Here is an 18,747-nt window from a genome sequence, read left to right as displayed (position 1 = left end):
TTTGAAAAGAAACCTAAAACCTATGTGCAGGCATCATCTTCTCCTAGTGTCCCAGGCCCAGGCAATCACCCATCGACTTTCTGCCTTTGCCTATTCTCAACATTCCATACAGGTTGGATTGTGTAGAGTGTGGTTTTTATGTTGTAGTAGGTATTGGTACAAATGATTTTTAAACGTCTTCAAAATACTGTGAGATACACCAGAGAATCTGCCATAAAAATCTTATTGTCCAGGAGACTCATGTTCAGAGGCACCTGGTGGCTTGGTCGGTTGAGTGAGTCTCGCTTTTGGCTCGGGTCATGATCTCAGGATTGTGAGATTGTGCTCAGTATGGAGCTGCTGGAGGTTCTTTCTCCCTCTGCCTCTGCCTCTCCCCACGCTTGCTGTCAATCTCTCTCTAAAATAAGTAAATAAATAAAATCTTTTAAAAAATTTAAAAAGAGAAGACATATGTTCACATACAGAACTGTACATGATTGCTCTTAGCAGCTGGTTCCTAATATCAAAAAACTAGAAACAGTTGCATCAGTGAAAAATGGTTAAACAAACTGTGGTCTATCCATGCAACAGAATCCTGCTCATCAAGATAAAGGAACAGGGGCGCCTGGGTGGCTCAGTGGGTTAAAGCCTCTGCTTTCGGCTCAGGTCATGATCCCAGGGTCCTGGGATCGAGCCCCACATCAGGCTCTCTGCTCAGCAGGGAGCCTGCTTCCTCCTCTCTCTCTGCCTGCTTCTCTGCCTGCTTGTGATTTCCGTCTGTCAAATAAATAAATAAAATCTTAAAAAAAAAAAAAAGATAAAGGAACAAAATATCAATACACGATAACAACACGAATGAATTTCAAAATCCTTATGCCAAGTGTAAGAAGTCAAACACCGTGTGATTCCATTTGTACGAGCTTCTTAAGAAAGGCAGAGCTTTAGTGACATGAAGCGGATTAGTGGTTGCCTGAGGCTGGGAGTCCTGGGAGAAGCCCAAATACCAAGGGCCTTGAAGGTGCTTCTGTGGTGCTCTCTCTATCCTGATTGTGGTGGGGATGACACTGGTGCACAGAATTACTGAAATTCATCACACGCAATACTTAAAATAGGTGAATCTCATTGTACTTAAATAAAAAAGAAAGTAAATTTATGACAATAATAATAATAATAAAAAATAATAAATAATGTATAACCTATAAGCTACTATTTATTAACTGGTACTTAAAAAGGGCCAAATACTATAAGAACGTTACAGCATTATCTTTTAATTCTCATATTAACTGAATAAGGTAGATGCTAGCAGCTATGGATCAAATTGTGTCCCCCCTGCCAAATTCATTTGTTGATGTAACCTCCAATGATATTCAGATATGGAGACTGTGGGAAGGAATTAGGGTTCAATTAGGTTATGAGATTGGGGTGCCCATATGAGATTAGTGCCCTTCTTTTTTTTTTTTTTAAGATTTTATTTATTATTTATTTGACAGACAGAGATCACAAGTAGGCAGAGAGGCAGAGAGAGAGGAAGGGAAGCAGGTTCCCTGCTGAGCAGAGAGCCCAATGCGGGGCTCGATCCCAGGACCCTGAGATCATGATGTGAGCTGAAAGCAGAGGCTTAACCCACTGAGTCACCCAGGCATCCCGAGATTAGTGCCCTTCTAAGAAGAGGAAGGAAAAAGATCTTCTCTCCACATGCATGCACATAGGAAAGGTCATGTGAGGACACAGCAAGAAGGATGTCATCTTTGAGCCAGGAAGAGAGGTCTCACCAGAACCCGGCCAGGCTGGCAGACACCCTGATCTTGGACTTCCAGCCTCCAGAACTGTGAGAAAATAAATTTCTCTTATTTAAGCTACCTATTATAGAATGTAAAGGAATCCTGTTATGACAGCTTGAGCTAAGACTACAATAATTCCCATTTTACAGAAGGAGAAATTGAGGCACAGAGAAGTTGCTCTTTGGTCAAGCACATCTGGAATCTATCCAGACTTGTGCTAACTGTTCCCTAGTTTCCTTGAAGAACCACCCCTTTCCCCACTGTCAGTGACTGTGCTTAGGAGGTGGTTCTATCCCCAACTGACACTTAAAGCTCATGGCTTGACCCAAGCTCATCAGCTCATCAGGATCCTCTGACCCCAGGGATTGGCTCAGGGTTCCGCAGAGACCCCAACAGAGCCACTGAAACATAACACAACTACTGGGACTGCTAGGGCTGAGACAACTTCCCATGCACGGGATCCTGGGAGCATGTGCGGCAGGAACTACGGCAGATGCGTTGCCTCCATGAAGGGAGACTGCATCAAGGATGGACCCAGTGGTCTGGAAGCAGAGCCGTAAGAGATGGAGAAGGAGAGAACAGACTTGTGAAGGAGAGACCTGAGCTCCTGGATTGAATACTGGTCTATCCCTGGATTCTTCAGTTACACCGCCCGTATATGCCCTTTTTTGCTTAATTCAAGGGTGTATATTCAAGGTCACACGGCTAATATGTGTCCAAGGAGTGTGGGTTCAAGCCCAGGTCTCATTCTACTGTGCCCGCTCTTTTGGCCATTGAACTCTAAAGGAGGAGAGAAGGAGGGGTGTCTGTGGGGTACAGGAGGGTGGAAACTCGGCCGCTTTGGGAAACTAGAGCAGGGACTTGTTGTGAACTGTGAACTGTGTCTCTCACAAGGTACCCTATCCCTTGGAGCCTCAGTTTCTCCCCCTGTAAAATGGGGATAATGAAGCATCCACCCCCAAGAATGATCATGAGATTTACACAAGATAACGAAGAAAAAATGTTCGGCACTGCATTTAGGAAGCTCTCTCCCACCCACCGCCAACCCAGTAAGTACTGGTATTGACTTGGAACCCCCGCAGCACCCATTAGTGTCTGATTACAACGTGAATGTTTTATCTTGTGTTGTTTTTACTGAAGGAGACTGAAATTTTTGAGTTATTGTACTGATTTTAGCAAGACTGGCCTCCTCTCTGGAAGCTTCAAATTAAAAGCTGCAAAGATTAGAGGGATCCTTGGGATCAGAGGGATCAGAGGCAATGATCCCTGACCCTGTCCTCTCCCCAAATTTTTGTTGCTCCTGGAAAACACTTAATGGATCTGTCCTAGGCTGTATGGCTTCATGAGCCAGAAAGGGGCAGGAAAAGAGTCCCAAGGGTCAGAGCATCCTGTTTCCAAACACCACCCCTGGGGGGGAAAGCCCTGGGCAGGAGCAGCACCTACAAGCTGGAGAAGCAGCATGGAGGGAGCCTGTTCTCCTCCTCAGCTCCGCCCCCGCTGCCCTGCTTCTCTAGGGTCCCCAGGAAGTCTGTGTGAGGCTGTTTGGGTCGTGGACTGCCACAGATGCTGAGCAGAGTGCCACAGTCCTCCTTCTCCGTGGCTTCCCTGGCGGCACCTGGGGGTGGCTCTCTGTCCCTCCAGGACCCGGCTCTGCATCCTGCCTTTCCCACTGCGAAGTTTTGTGACAAGAGAATTCATTGCTCGAAGCCCTGATTTTCTCACTTGCCAGATGAGAACACTGTCAGGCGTCGGGGTCACTTAGGAAATGAGAACTCTGGCCTTGCAGTCTCCTCTGCCCAAGTGTTTCTATCTTCCTCCCCTTCTTTGCTTCTTCCGCTCACAGCGTGCTCCCCAGACCAGCAGCCCCAAGCTGCTGCAGGGAGCTTGTTGGGGCAGAGGGAGAGATGCAAACGCAGGGACCCCACCCCAGCTCTACTGCATGGCACACTGTAGGGCTGAGTTCAACAGGCTCTCAGGGGGATTCTGATAACATCAGTGTGGCAGCATTGTCCTAGCTAAATCTCTGTATTCCCATCTCAGCTGCGGCTGTTATGCTGAAACACCAAAAAGGTGTTTCCTAGCCTCTCAGGCCATACTCAGATCTCTTCGTTCTGCCCACAGCACATCTAGGATTTAATTTTTTTTTTAAAGATTTTATTTATTTATTTGACAGGCAGAGATCACAAGTAGGCAGAGAGGCAGGCAGAGAGAGAGGAGGAAGCAGGCTCCCTGCTGAGCAGAGAGCCCGATGCGGGACTCGATCCCAGGACCCTGAGATCATGACCTGAGCCGAAGGCAGAGGTTTTAACCCACTGAGCCACCCAGGCGCCCCTAGGATTTAAATTTTTAAAAAATATTCAGCACACTTTCAGTTATTTCTTATTTTACTACTTGCTGAACAAATAAATAAATCTGTGGTTATTTATGGAAACAATAGCTTTCCATTATGGTTAAGAGTATACACGCTGATAGAGAGAAGGGGGTTGGGGTAAATTGGAAGGGGAGGTGAATCAGGAGAGACTATGGACTCTGAAAAACAATCTGAGTTGTTTGAAGTGGTTGGGGGGTGGGAGGTCGGGGTACCAGGTGGTGGGTATTATAGAGGGCATGGATTGAATGGAGCACTGGGTGTGGTGAAAAAATAATGATACTGTTATGCTGAAAATAAATAAATGGAAAAAAAAAAAAAAAGAGTATACACGCTGAGACCTGACCCGAGGTGCAAATCCTGGCTTGCCCATCTGGTTGCTGTGTGACTTGCTTTACCTCTCTGTGCTGCCTTCCTTCTCTCAGTGGCAAAATGAGGCTAATGAATGTACGTACACACAGGGTGTTGAGAGGATTAAATGAGTTAATCCATGTAAAGTGCTTGGCTCCAGGCAGCGCGCATTTTAGCAACTAACAGCAGCCCTGTGTTAAGTATTTCACATTCTTTTGTTTATTCCGCTTACCTTATGGATGAGATAGGTATTGCTGTTGGCCCATTTCACAGATAAGAAAACCAAGGTTCAGAGTTAAGTAGTTGGCTGAAAGTCCCCACCCAGCTAGGATATAAGCAAGCTGGGATTGCCACTGAGTCCCAAAGCCTGGCTATGCTATCTCCCTTTCTAGCAGACAAAATGTCCAACAAGAATATTCTGCAGATTCATGTAAAAACTTGCTGGTTGAAGCTGCAGCGTTGTCTGTGTTCTCAGATTGACCCATAGGCCAAGGGTCAGCTTTGCTCTATGGAAATCACAAAAGAAGGAAGGCACAGGCTCTGTCAGCTGTTCTAGCCCACCTGCGGGAATGGGTCTGGGTGGATGGAATTAGCTTCATTTGTGCCTCATTTCTCAAGACTGATGTGTGGCAGTATCTTCCCATCTTTACATATCTTGGTGGGAATTAAAAATGAATGTGTGTGATACAATGAGTCCAGCAGCAGACCCTGGGATGCCTTCTGGAGCCCCTTGACACTGTGATCCAATGCTGGGCAAGTGAGTGGTCAAGGTGTCTATTCTAAAGAATGATATTTTATCAGTGACAAAGGGCCTGCTTTGAGCCCTCAGCTTTATGGACCCTTTAAGACCAAACAAGCAGTGCTTTATTTCAGCATGCAGACACCGGAAAGGAGATTCTCTCAAGGTCAGGTCATGCTCAGAAAAGGACAGCACACAGCTTGACAAGGTCATGACCAGGAGATGTTTACCTTGGGATTCAGTTATCACAGGCCCCATGGGCTCAGAACTCCGTCCTGCCTATTGCAGTGTTTCTGGGAGGCTGACAACAGCTAACCAAGAGAACCGATGAGTGTGGCCTACAGAGCTTTCACTTCCTGGACACCTGCTGCACACCCTGCCATTCATGGGCCATGTCTCTGACCCTTATTGCCCAACTACGCTGGTGACAGGCACTTTCCCTATGAGACACTGAGGCACAAGAGGTGATGTGACCTGCTCAAGCTTCCACAAGTGGGCAGTGGCAGATTTGGGATTTTTAACCCACCTGATCTTACTCCTAGGCCAATGCAAGTGATTTGGTACAAGAAGAAATAGAAATGTCCAGTGGATGGGAACTTGTAGCTCCCTGTGAGGACGAAATACAGCCTAGAGTCGCAAACTGAGGACGTGTGTCTAATCTGCCCTCAGAGGTGTTTTGTTGGGCCTAAAGAGTGTTTTAGTTTTTTGTTGTTTTTTTAAATGTTTGAATTCATTGCTAACTTTTAGAGATAGGGAGTTTTTTCATACAGAATGCAGATTTCTAGCTTCTCTTGCTAAAGCAGGTATGGGAACAATCTGCTGGATCTGAAGACAGCTGCCCTCTGTAGAAAGAACTAGAGCCTTCCAGAGTGCCCTAACCTGCACCCCACCTGGGCCTGCCCCACAGGAAGTCAACTAACTCCACAGCACCATGGAAGGCCATATCCAGTAGAGGGAGGGTATTGGATACCAACGCATACAGTTACCAGCCTGTCACGTCTTCATGAGTATGTTGGTTTGCTTGGGCTGCCGTAACCACATACCACAGGCTGGGTGACTTAAACGGTAGAAATGTATTTCCTCTCAGTTCTGGGGGGCTGTTAGAAGGCCAAGATCAGGGTGCTGGCAGGGTTGGTTTCTTGTGAGGTCTCTGCTTGGGTTGCAGATGGCTGTCTCCTCCCTGTGTCTTCACATGGCCTTTCCTCTGTGTGTGTGTCTCTATGTTCATCTCTTATAAGGACTCCGGGTCATATTGGATTAAGGCCTGCCCTAATGACCTTACATTAACTTGATCGCCTCCTTAAAGACCCTCTCTCCAAACAGTTACATTCTGAGGTGCGGCAGGTTAGGCCTTCAATATTCAAATTTGTGTGGGGACACAATCCAGCCCATGACAATCGGATAGCGATTGTCTCCCACAGGGACAGTCCTGCTTTTGTAGAGTCCAATGTTCAGACCACGTCGGAGGTCTTCTTGATAACGAAGAATATACAGTTATGAATGTAAAATTAGGTGCCAGGAGCAGAGCTGCTGGTGTCCTGCCCACGACCTCCCTGGCATTTCCATATGTTCTAGCCATTTCCACTGCCAGGACCTCTTTCTTTCTCCAAAGCCACTTCTTGCCCACAGGAGTGCTGGGGAAGTAGCTCCCACCACCACCACTACCCCTGAAAGCCCTCAGCCAGTGGCTACCTCGCCCCTGAGGTGGGATGGCTCTGTGGTCCGGTTTGTACCCTGTGCATTAACCGTGTCTTTATTTTCTGTGCTGCCATTGTTTTGACTTCTGGGACCTTGCTGACCCTGGTGGGAACCGCCCTCCCAGGGTTAGTCAAATAGTGAAAAAAAAACTCACCCTGGAGTGTGTCTTTCCAAATGCACACCAACCGCTCTAGAGCTTATACCCCACCACCTCCTTTATTGGGTTCTGAAACTCCAGGCCACTGTCCACTCTCCATGTGCCCTCACCCTCTGAGGGCCAGGTATGGACAACCAGGGACAACCCTATGTCCTAGAGCCCTTTGGGATTGTTCAAACCGGCCCAGCAGAAGCCTGCTCAACTTCCCTCTCCCTTTCTTGGGGCAACTGGGTAGCTCAATGGGTTAAAGCCTCTGCCTTTAGCTCAGGTCATGATCCAAGGGCCCTGGGATCCAGCCCCGCCTCAGGCTCTCTGCTCGGCGGGGAGCCTACTTCCCTTCCTCTCTCTCTGCCTGCCTCTCGGCCTACCTGTGATCTCTGTCTGTCAAATAAATAAATAAAATCTTAAAAAGAAAAAAAAAAACAATAAAAACCTTCCCTCCCCCTTTCTTTCCTGCAGAAACCACAGTAAAGGCCGTCCACACTCCCCCCATCCTCTGCTTCCTACTTGGAAACGGAGCTTCCTCCTATGGCCCATCACAACGTGACATGCCCTGTCCTCTTGTGAACCATGGGTGACAAGCTGTCTTTTTAATAGCAGTCGTCCACTGATCTGCTGTCCTTTCCATACCTAAATAATAATAAAACCTATATTTTAAATCACCCCGTCCCCACAAAGGCCCCCATAGAATTAAGCTCCAGGTGCTCACCCAGGGCGCTGGCCTGTGTTGGCCAACTGCCCTCGCTGGTCTCCCTTCCCACTTGCCGGCCACAGTTTCCTGTCCCTCCCAGGGAACCCAAGTGTGCCTTCATCCTTGTCCCGGGATTTGCTTCCCGGGGAACCAAACCAAGTCGGCACAGATGGGAATGTTCATATTCAGTACAGAGAGGAAATCGAAGTGGAGATGGTGGCCTTCCCTGATGGCTGTTGCCGTGTTTTACACTGGCACATTTCACAAAATCGTGTGGTCACACTAACGCATGTGGCGACTCTTGGAGGGTCCCCCTGCTCAGACTTCATTAGTTCACAGCAAAGCTGCCCCCTGAGGAGGACCTCAGCTCTGTGAGTGCCAGACAGGGCTCAGCTCCGCGGCTGGCCCATAGCCGGTGCTCTGTGAATAGAGGGCTAGTGAACGAGTAGCCTACCAGGGTATGCCACTGGGCCGAGCAGACTCGGTGTACCCACCCCTCCCCTGGATGGTGCTTGGATGAACGTCCTTTAAATCCTCTTTTTTTTTTTTTTCAAATCCTCTTTTTGAAGGCTTCCACTAGTGGCAGCTAAGCTTCCTTCAAAGAGACACAATTTCCTTTTCTTTAAATTTTTCTTGAAATATGCAAATACTTTCATTCCTACAGACCTAGATGTGATAGTATCCTTTAGAAACGCCTTGCAGTTTGCTGATCTGATGTTGTTTGGGATGACTATGTGGTTTAACTCCCGGATAGTGATTCTGTCTTCCTCATTTCCAAGTTCTCTGGGGCACTGGAACGGATAGGTGGGACATCTATCCCCTGCTCCCCTCCCACACCCCACCCAGGTATCAGTGTATACGGGATTGATTAATAGATGATGTGGAGCTGCACAGACCCAGTTGGAGGCCCCTCAGTTCCCTGGCAGAGCGATTTGGGTAAGTTACTTAGACTCCCGAGCCTCAGTTTTCTCATCTGTAAAATAGGGATAATGCTGGGAACCACCTTCCCGATTAATGTGAAGAGTCAATAAGATAATGCGTGCAGACCTTTCAGCATGTCTGATCCACAGTTAGAGCTCCGTAAGGGGATCCTATTTATGGGACATGTAATACTGTAATACTATGCCAAGAGACTGTTAACCCCATCAGCCTGTGTTTCAGTTCTAGCCACAGGCCTGGGGCAGCATGGAGTTGATTCTACGACATTTTACCAGTCTCTGGGAACTTGTAAGGTAGTTGGGCAGTGCTTTGTTTGTTGTGAACAAGGCAGCATACATGATGTGCTTGGTTTCCTGTGAGGTGGCTTCTAATGCCTCTCTCAGGGCCCCGTCCCCTCCTTCCCAAACAGTGGGCTTCCTGAGGGAAACTGATCCCTCCTGTGGTCAGTTTGTCAATTATATACTGTTGGCCTGGGATGTACTTTTTACCACCAACAGCTTCTGGTAACACAGAGGTAAACTTGGAGGATCCGTAGAACAGAGAGGCAGAAGAAGAAAGAGAGACCAAAGGAGTGAGAGAGAGCAGTAGAGAGCTCTGTTGGCAAGCTAAGTACAACGAGGATGTCGTCTGTAGGAAACTATTTACAGAGACGAGTAATGTATGTGAAATATGAAACAAAGAAAGAGAAAGTGAACCAGGGAGAATGTGAAGAAGAAAGGAGCAGAAGATAACAGAAGTACAGGAAGAGGGCACATGAATTCAGCAGGATCTGACCTAAGGACAGCCAAAGCCCGGAAATGGAGTAAATAACAGAATTGATAGGCATACATACCATTTTTCTGTTTCTATGTCTGCGGCAGACATCACTAATCGATCACAGCATTCTTTCAAATGATCTGAAACCCAGCTTCAGCATCCTCACTCAGAGAGCCACTCATCCACTGCAGTCGCTGTTTGCGTTGAAACCTCTTCCTGCCTGGGTTGTAAGCTCTTGCCTCACATTTAGGGGGAAAGCTTAGATTCAAAGAGCAGACCGAGGCACAGAAGACACAAGAGCGGTAGTAGGTAAGAGGTGTTAGAACTGGTGGGTTCCTGACGGAAGGATAGAAGAATGGGCTCTTCACATTCCCAGAGACTGAAGCTCTGTCTCCAACCCTGCTCCACTTGCCAGACAACCCATTTCTCTGGCAGGCAAGTAGAGAGAGAAAGGGGCCACACTGAAACCAGATCCTCAGAGGCGCATATATGAAATCTGTGAAGATTGAACATAGGGAGAAAAATATTTGTTTTAGTCATTTTTGGCAGTGCTTGGAAAACAGTAGGTGCTCAATAAAAAATTATTGGAAGAATTGAACAAGGAATGCTCAGCGGTGGCAAATACAGGGAAAGAACTATCCGTTCACCACTGTGGGGAGTGGTGTACCTTTTCTGGAGGATGCAGTGGTCCTACATAAATCCCTAAAAATGTGTAGAACTTTTGACCTAGAAATTCTATTTCTAGGAGTTTATCCAAAGGAAATAGACCATGGAAATGCATAATATTTCAAGAATGTTCATTTCAGTGTTGTTTTTAATATTGCAAAAATAATGAAAGTAACCAACATGTCCAACAGCAGGGTATCAGTTAAATGAACAGCAGTATATTCAGGAAATGGAAAACTGCACAGAGATTTCATGGGATCTTGTCTAGGGATGACATGTGACTGTATTTATGATATAGCACCAGTAAGTACAGCAACTTACCAGAAAGCAAGTACTTTAGGAAAAAAAGAATTAAATATATTTATATGCACTAAACAGTCCTAGAAGTACATTGGCCAGAATGTTGAAAAATGTTTTTCTGTAGGTCCTTAGATAATAGGTGTGGATATTTTTTCCCTTCTACTATTCTATATTACAATTTCTTCTAGAATAAACAAATTACTCTTACAATAATTCACATGTTTAAGAGTGATGGGCAGGGACATATATACCTGGTCGTTTTACACCTAGATATACACCTGTCCACATAGTGTATGTGACTCCTTAGATGTTTGAACTCTTTGGGCTACTTAATAACAATACGGAAATATCTAATGTTTGATAAAGATTTGATAAAGATGAACAGTAAATAGATAAGTACCAGGTATTATATTAAGCTGTTTTCATATTTGCCTCTTGTAACTTCATAGCAGCCCCAGGAGGGTGGTTCTGCTTTTCTCTCCCTTTCTAGACCTGATTTAACTGAGGATGAACCTGAGTTACCCAGCCCTGAGGGGTGGGGCAGGACGTGAAGGCAGACAGGATGTCTCTAGAACCCCCACGTTCAACCTCCTTGCTACACTGCTTCCAGTAAAACAAAATCTCAGCCAGAAATTTTTGGAATTCTATGATCAAACCAAGGGGTATTAAGAAATCCCATTAACAATAATTTTGAGAGCCCTAAATTAAACTAGATTCACATTTTTGTGTATATGTGTGAGCTCATGTCAGGACCAAAAAAAAATGAGGGAATTAAAGTGTCTTGAAAAGATTCCTTTTTGTAATTAAGCCTTCCTTGCCTGCTTTCTGTTACCCACGCTGACATATTATAGCAATAAACAGCGTCTGAGCGTCACGGAGGCTCCTGTGTTGTGTCAGTGTGTGAAGGATGAGAGATCTCACCCAGGCAGCTCCCTGGATTTGTCAGCAGTTTTCTGGGTCGCACATGCACATCCTTAAAGTGGCCAACGGTGCTAGAGATCCATCTGGATACATGCATTTTTTGTCTCTGGATGGCATCTGTAGTTCTGGAACCTTCCTGAAGCAGCTCGGAGGGATTGGGTTTGAAGGGTGGACAGATGGAGGAAAGTCCTCTCTGCCATCGGAGCTGATCTCTGTGATGACTTCGTCTCCCCTTGAACAAACCAGAGCGGCCATGGAGGGAAGGCCACTCTGTTAACGCCCCGTTCAGGGCAGCCTCTTCTGGAAACCGGGGTTTCTTCAGTCAGAAGTGAAGGGTCAAGGGCTATATTTAGGAACTGGGAAATGTACGGCTGCAGGCTTGCCAGAGGGGAGCATTCATGTGCCCAGAAGAAAGAAAGTGTGAAGAAGGGAAAAAAGGGGTTCTTCAAATCCTGGCTTTCACCTTCATGAGCCTTGTGACCTTGGACAAGACACTTCTTTGACCTTCAGTTTCTTCATCTATAGAATGAAGGAAATGCTTGTATCATAACTTCCCTTCCTGTGGCTTCTTCTGTACTTACCTCTTCCCTGCCTTCCTTCCTCCTCCTCCTTCCTCTCCTCCCCCTCTGCCTCTTCTCCTCCTCTTTGTTCCTCCTCTTCCACCCCCCTCTTTCTTCTCTCCCCTCCCTTCTTCTTCTCCTCTTCCGTCTTCTTTTTCCTCCCCTTCCCCCCCTCCTTCTTCTTCTCCTCCTCCTTCCTCTTTTTCTCTCTTTTAGGAAGTGAGTAAAATGCCACACACAAAGGAAACGGCCAACAATAACCAGTAAAACAGCATATGCTCATGGATATGGCTCAGGGCTCTGGAACCCAACAAAGACAAAAATATGGTAGAAGAAACTCTATGATATTCCTCCCCCTGAGAGGTCACATCTTTGTCCCTGCCCTGCGTCTGACTAGGCTCTCTGACAGGCTTGAAGCAATGCTGTGCCCGCTGTGGGCTCAGGCAGCTTCCATGTGGAGCCCAGAGCTGCCCTGTTAGAGCACTGTTACCCTGAGATGGCTTTGCAGGTGGCAGCACACCTCTTCCCTCCGGTGACAGTCCTCACTGAGCCGCCCAGCCTCCCTCCCTGCCAAGGCACTAGTGCGAGATAAACCATCTCAGAACCCAGCTAGATACCCAAAGTGACCCCAGTCCACACTGCATGGAGCAATGCCCTGCCCGCATGGTGGTTGTTTTAAGCTGTTACATTTTGGGGGTAATTTGTTACACAGAAGCGGATAGCTGGAGCATCGGGGTTCACGTCCCTCCTTCATCATTTGATAACCAGCAGTTTGATCTTCAGCTATCACCTCCCCAAGCTTCCATGCCCTCGACTTCAAATGCGGACAGGAACATCCCTGCCCTGTAGGAGCTTAGCCAATGTTCACTGAGGCAACTCTGGCAAGGGGCTTGGGGCAGGGTCTAGGATTTAGTAAACACTCACAAATGCTTTCTCTGGTACTGTTCCCTTCCCAGACATTGCCAGCGGGACAACACAGCAGTGGCCAAGGGAAAGAGCTCAGCCTACGTGCATTTGAGGGCAGTGGTCCTGGGCAGCTGTCTATTTTTCCCAATAAATAGAACTGTCAAAATCATACTTAATCCTGTTCTCAGGAAGGTATTTAAAATTGGAACTGTCATTTATTTGGTCTCCTCTGAGAGAGTTGCCCTAATGAACCCACGTCATTTGCTAGGGAATGAAGAGACCCTTCTCATATCCTTAGCTCACAGAACTCAGCCCCCTCCCCCACCCCGATGTGTTAGTGCCCATGCTGTCGGGGCCCGTGCTGTGCTGTCGGCACAGTTGCCTTCTTGGTTTTCTTTCTATCTTTCCTCCAGGGACTGTTCTTGGAGGGAAACTGTTGCTGCTGACTTCTGGCTATAGGTGAGGACCTAGGATGTTTGTCTGGCTCTGTGACCTGGGACCCTATCCCCGAGACTGTGCCTGAGTCCTCCTGAGGCAACTCACAACCTGCCTTGGCCTCCTTTTACTACTGACTAAATCTCTAGGAAGGTGTTCTGTCAGGCTGTTTTGCTGGGTAGTTTCAGAGAAGGCAGGGCCTGAGGGAGAGGCAGCAGCAGAATACTGTTGGAAAAAGACCACAAGGGCGCCAGGGCGGCTCAGTCAGTTAAGTGTCTGCCTTTGGCTCAGGTCATGACCTCAGGGTCCTGGGATCCAGCTGAGCCTTTCGTTGGGCTCCCTGTTCAGTGGAGAGCCTGTGTCTCCTTCTCCCTCTGTCCCTGCTTGTACTCGGGCTCACACTCTCCCTTTCTCATAAAAATAAAGAAATAAAATCTTTTTAAAAACTTCTTAAAAAAAATCCACCACTAGCATTTTGGGGTCATTCCTTAATTCAACAGCTATCCCTTCAGCACCCTCCAAGTGCCCAGCTCTAGGCTAGGCATGGTTCTAGACATGTTTGGGTCTGATGCTCTGCCCCTGTCCCTAAAAGTTATCTGACATCCACCCAGCAGAATGTCTAGAACAAAAACGAGAGCCAATCCCCGGTCTCACTGAGGCAGTAAAGTACATTGAACATCCCTACTCGGCGGTGGGAGTGTCAATGGGTCTAGACACTTTGGAAAGCAGAAATGGATACGTGCCCATGCCCATGCACCAGAAGATACACTCCGGAATGTTCCTAGCCGCACCATTTGTAAGAGCTGCCAGCTGGCAACCAGCCAGAGGCTCAGTTCCACAACAGAGAGCCACTCCAGAGTACTATGCTGTGACTAGCCTGAACACACTGGAAACACATGCAGCAACCTGGGCGAATCCTGCAGGTGCAGTGTTGCGGGGCACAAGTTATGGACAGAGCAGTAAGTCCCGCAGGATCCCATTTATGAGCATTTAAGAACAGGCAAAACTAGTTTATGGTGTGAGTCTGAGCCATGGTTGCCTTTGGGGGTTAGTGAGTGGCAGGGACAGGACAGGAGCTCCCGGGGCGCTGATCAGGATGGTCTGTGTCTTGAGATCTGTGGTTGAGCTGTTGGTCCCATGGATGTGTTCATCTGGCGAAATCAATCCAGCGGGTAATGTGTACCTTTATAATGTATGCTTTTTAAAATGTAGACTTTTATAAAAGGTTAGGAACACAATAGCCAACGTTGATCAAACTGTTTTGCCTCTTAATCTCGGTTTCCTTATCTATAAAATATGGATAACACAGCCTTCATCTTAGCTCTACAGAGACTTCATGAAGGTGAAAAGGATAGGAATTACCTAAAAATGAACAATGGCTGTCATTATTGTTATTTTTGTTACTAGCAATCTCTTTATCTTCGATCTCTCTGAATGCCTGTGGTTTTTGTTGTTGTTGTTTTTTGTTGTTTATTGTTTGTTTGTTTTCACAATCTGGGGAAAAATGTCATTGTTCTTCAGCAGAGGAAGAAATTTTTAAAAAACAGCTTTAAACAAGGTCTTTCTGTGGGTTGAAGTTGTTTCATGATAGGTGTCAAGTCCCTGCAGAAAATGAAAAATAGCTCCCTCTTTTGAAAATGCTCATTTTCTTTCTGTGTTCTTCAAATCCCCTTTCCTAAATGTTCTCTGAGGGTAAAACTTTTGGGAGAGAAAGTCATACCACCTGGAAGAAATTTCCTCCCTGCCTTTTCTCCACACTTTTAGAAAACGTGACCCAGAGCAGATTCTCCAATTCCTCAGGAACCAAGAACATGTCGTAATAAAGTTCATCCCTCTCAGCCAGAATTTTCCCTCACTTTCACAGGACCGTGTGTCTTGAAAGGGTTTAGCAATGGAGACCATGCTTACCATGTCCTAAACGCGATCTTCAGCCCCTGGAGAAATGCCCCATGCTTCATTGCTGGGAGCAAGTCTAAAGCTTTTACACCCGTGGATATTACATTTCATCAACTTAGAAAGTGTAATCCTGGAATTAGCCTTTGGCGGCTGAAAAACAGAGCAGCTGGTCCCAGCTGAGGGAGGAAGAAGGCCATGGAAGGAGGCCTGGGCTGCAGCGCCGGGAGACCCGAGGAAGCATCAAGGCTTGACCACAATCCTTGCTCTGTTCCAGATGCCCCGAGAGAGAGAGCCAACCTGGGAGCGGGGGTGGCCTGCAGGGTCCAGGGTAGAGATGCCTGAATATTCCGCTTCTACACTTGGGCAGATGTGACTCCAGTGTCCAGGCAAGGTTAATGTGGCTTGGTCACAGACTGAGAGAGGGTGGAGGCTTTCCTGCCCCCACGGGACACCGGTCATCCAGCTCTTCCTTACAGAGATGAGACTCCAGAGGCCTCACCCTTGTGGCCTCAGGGAATAGCTTTGACAGTTCCAGGCCCTCCCTACCAAAGGCGAGACCGATTAGCTCAGAGAGTGCCTAACTGTGTTTGTGAGGGCCAAGAGAAACCAGAATTCTCCCATCTTGTGGGTGGTATGGCATTTCTGGAGGCCAATGCGATAGTACGAATTAAGTCTTTAAAAAGTGTAGCCCTGGGGCGCCTGGGTGGCTTAGTGCGCTAAGCCGCTGCCTTTGGCTCGGGTCATGATCTCAGGGTCCTGGGATCGAGTCCCGCATCGGGCTCTCTGCTCATCGGGGAGCCTGCTTCCTCCTCTCTCTCTCTCTCTGCCTGCCTCTCCGTCTGCTTGTGATTTCTCTCTGTCAAATAAATAAATAAAATCTTAAAAAAAAAAAAAAAAAAAGTGTAGCCCTTCCGGCCTTAGGAATTTACCCTAAGTTTTTGAATAACGTATAGCAATATTTAGTGACATTTCTGTTCACTAAATATTTTGTAAGTGCCTGGGAAGTGACTGAGCCCTACCAGATGCCAGGCCCCCTGCTGGGACTTCACACATTTCCTCAGACCCTGCTCAGGGTCCCCATTGTACAGACAGAAGACTGAGGCCTTTGGCAGTTAATGAGCTAATGAGGGGGATGTGAAGCCCGTGGAGCGGACTTGGGAGGATAAACTCTGTGCCATTTGGTCTCTGAGATTCAGCCCTGCAGGGGAGGCTGACACAGCCCCCCTCCCTGTGGTCATTGTCACTGAGAGAAAAGCACAGGACCCCACAGAGACGGGCAGCTGGAATCTTCCTATAGCCGTTGATCATCAGCCTGCAAGAAAGGAAATAACCTGAACGTCTGACGATTAGGGCTTGGCTAGATCACATTATGGTTATACTTTGGAACACTGAGTAGCATTAAAATGAATGTTGCAGGGCGATGTTTATTCACATGGCAAGATGCTCCTGTCACATTATTAAAGAGAAAATGGTGATTATGGTAAAAGGGGCAAAAAAGCCCTGTGTGTGTGTGTGTGTGTGTGTGTGTGTGTGTGTGTGTAGGCATAGGAACAACACATTACTAGATTTTCTCTGGGTTTGGAGATTATTTATAGTTTTGTGTGTGTTTTTTTTTTTTTTCTTTCCATCCCCGATCTTTCTGATTTGGGGGGTGGGTAATGAGCATGTTTTACACATCGAATTGGAATACCAAGCTATTTCCATCTGAGGGCCAGATAGCTGCAGCATCTTCGGACACACACATGGCGTGGTGGCACACAAGTGTTTTATTCCTTATTTACCAAATGGAAAGGAGTGGCCTGCAGGTGAGGAAGGCTGGTCCACGTGTTGGTAGATCTCTGGTCCTCTAGCTGTGGCCTGTGGATCTCCTGCTTCAGAATCACTTAGGGCTGCTTGTCTGTCCCCCAGGGCTTCCTGGACTCCACTGTGATATTAATAATAGGTCTCATTGATTGAACACGTATCATGTGCTGGCCACTGTTCTAGGTGCTTGCTTCATACTCACTAACTCATTTCATCCTCACAAACCCTATGGTATGTACACAATTATATCCACTTCCCTGATGAGAAGGCTGAGGCACAGAATTAATGGGTGTGGTCTCAGTTACAAAGCTGCTGGTGGCAGAAGGGACACCAGGCCCTGTTCTTGTCCCCAGGCCCCAACTCAAAGTTACTACCCTAGGAGTGTGGGACTTCAGGAATCTGGATTTTTAATAAGCTACCAAAGGATATGGGTACACACTAAAGTGTGTAACACTGCTCTGAAGTATCTTTTTATGTTAAAGATTTATTTATTTATTTGGGAGAGAGAGAGAATGAGAGTGGGTGGGGCAGAGGGAGAGGGAGGGAATCTTTTTTTTTTTTTTTACATTTTTATTTTTTTTTATTTATTTTTTTTTTGAAATTTTAATATAATTTTTTATTTTTTATAAACATATATTTTTATCCCCAGGGGTACAGGTCTGTGAATCACCAGGTTTACACACTTCACAGCACTCACCAAAGCACATACCCTCCCCAATGTCCATAATACCACCCCCTTCTCCCAAACCCCCTCCCCCCAACAACCCTCAGTTTGTTTTGTGAGATTAAGAGTCACTTATGGTTTGTCTCCCTCCCATCCCATCTTGTTTCATTTATTCTTCTCCTACCCACTTAAGCCCCCGTGTTGCATCACCACTTCCTCATATCAGGGAGATCATATGATAGTTGTCTTTCTCCGCCTGACTTATTTCGCTAAGCATGATACACTCTAGTTCCATCCATGTTGTCGCAAATGGCAAGATTTCATTTCTTTTGATGGCTGCATAGTATTCCATTGTGTATATATACCACATCTTCTTGATCCATTCATCTGTTGATGGACATCTAGGTTCTTTCCATAGTTTGGCTATTGTGGACATTGCTGCTATAAACATTCGAGTACACGTGCCCCTTTGGATCACTACGTTTGTATCTTTAGGGTAAATGCCCAATAGTGCAATTGCTGGGTCATAGGGCAGTTCTATTTTCAACATTTTGAGGAACCTCCATGCTGTTTTCCAGAGAGGTTGCACCAGCTTGCATTTCCACCAACAGTGTAGGAGGGTTCCCCTTTCTCCGCATCCTCGCCAGCATCTGTCATTTCCTGACTTGTTGATTTTAGCCATTCTGACTGGTGTGAGGTGATATCGCATTGTGGTTTTGATTTGTATTTCCCTGATGCCGAGTGATATGGAGCACTTTTTCATGTGTCTGTTGGCCATCTGGATGTCTTCTTTGCAGAAATGTCTGCTCATGTCCTCTGCCCATTTCTTGATTGGATTATTTGTTCTTTGGGTGTTGAGTTTGCTAAGTTCTTTATAGATTCTGGACACTAGTCCTTTATCTGATATGTCGTTTGCAAATATCTTCTCCCATTCTGTCAGTTGTCTTTTGATTTTGTGAACTGTTTCCTTTGCTGTGCAAAAGCTTTTGATCTTGATGAAATCCCAATAGTTCATTTTTGCCCTTGCTTCCCTTGCCTTTGGCGTTGTTCCTAGGAAGATGTTGCTGCAGCTGAGGTCAAAGAGGTTGCTGCCTGTGTTCTCCTCAAGGATTTTGATGGATTCCTTTCTCACATTGA

The sequence above is a fragment of the Mustela lutreola genome, chromosome 2 (assembly GCF_030435805.1).
Source record: "Mustela lutreola isolate mMusLut2 chromosome 2, mMusLut2.pri, whole genome shotgun sequence".
Classification (NCBI taxonomy): Eukaryota; Metazoa; Chordata; class Mammalia; order Carnivora; family Mustelidae; genus Mustela; species Mustela lutreola.
Note: the sequence above shows the minus strand (reverse complement) of the source record.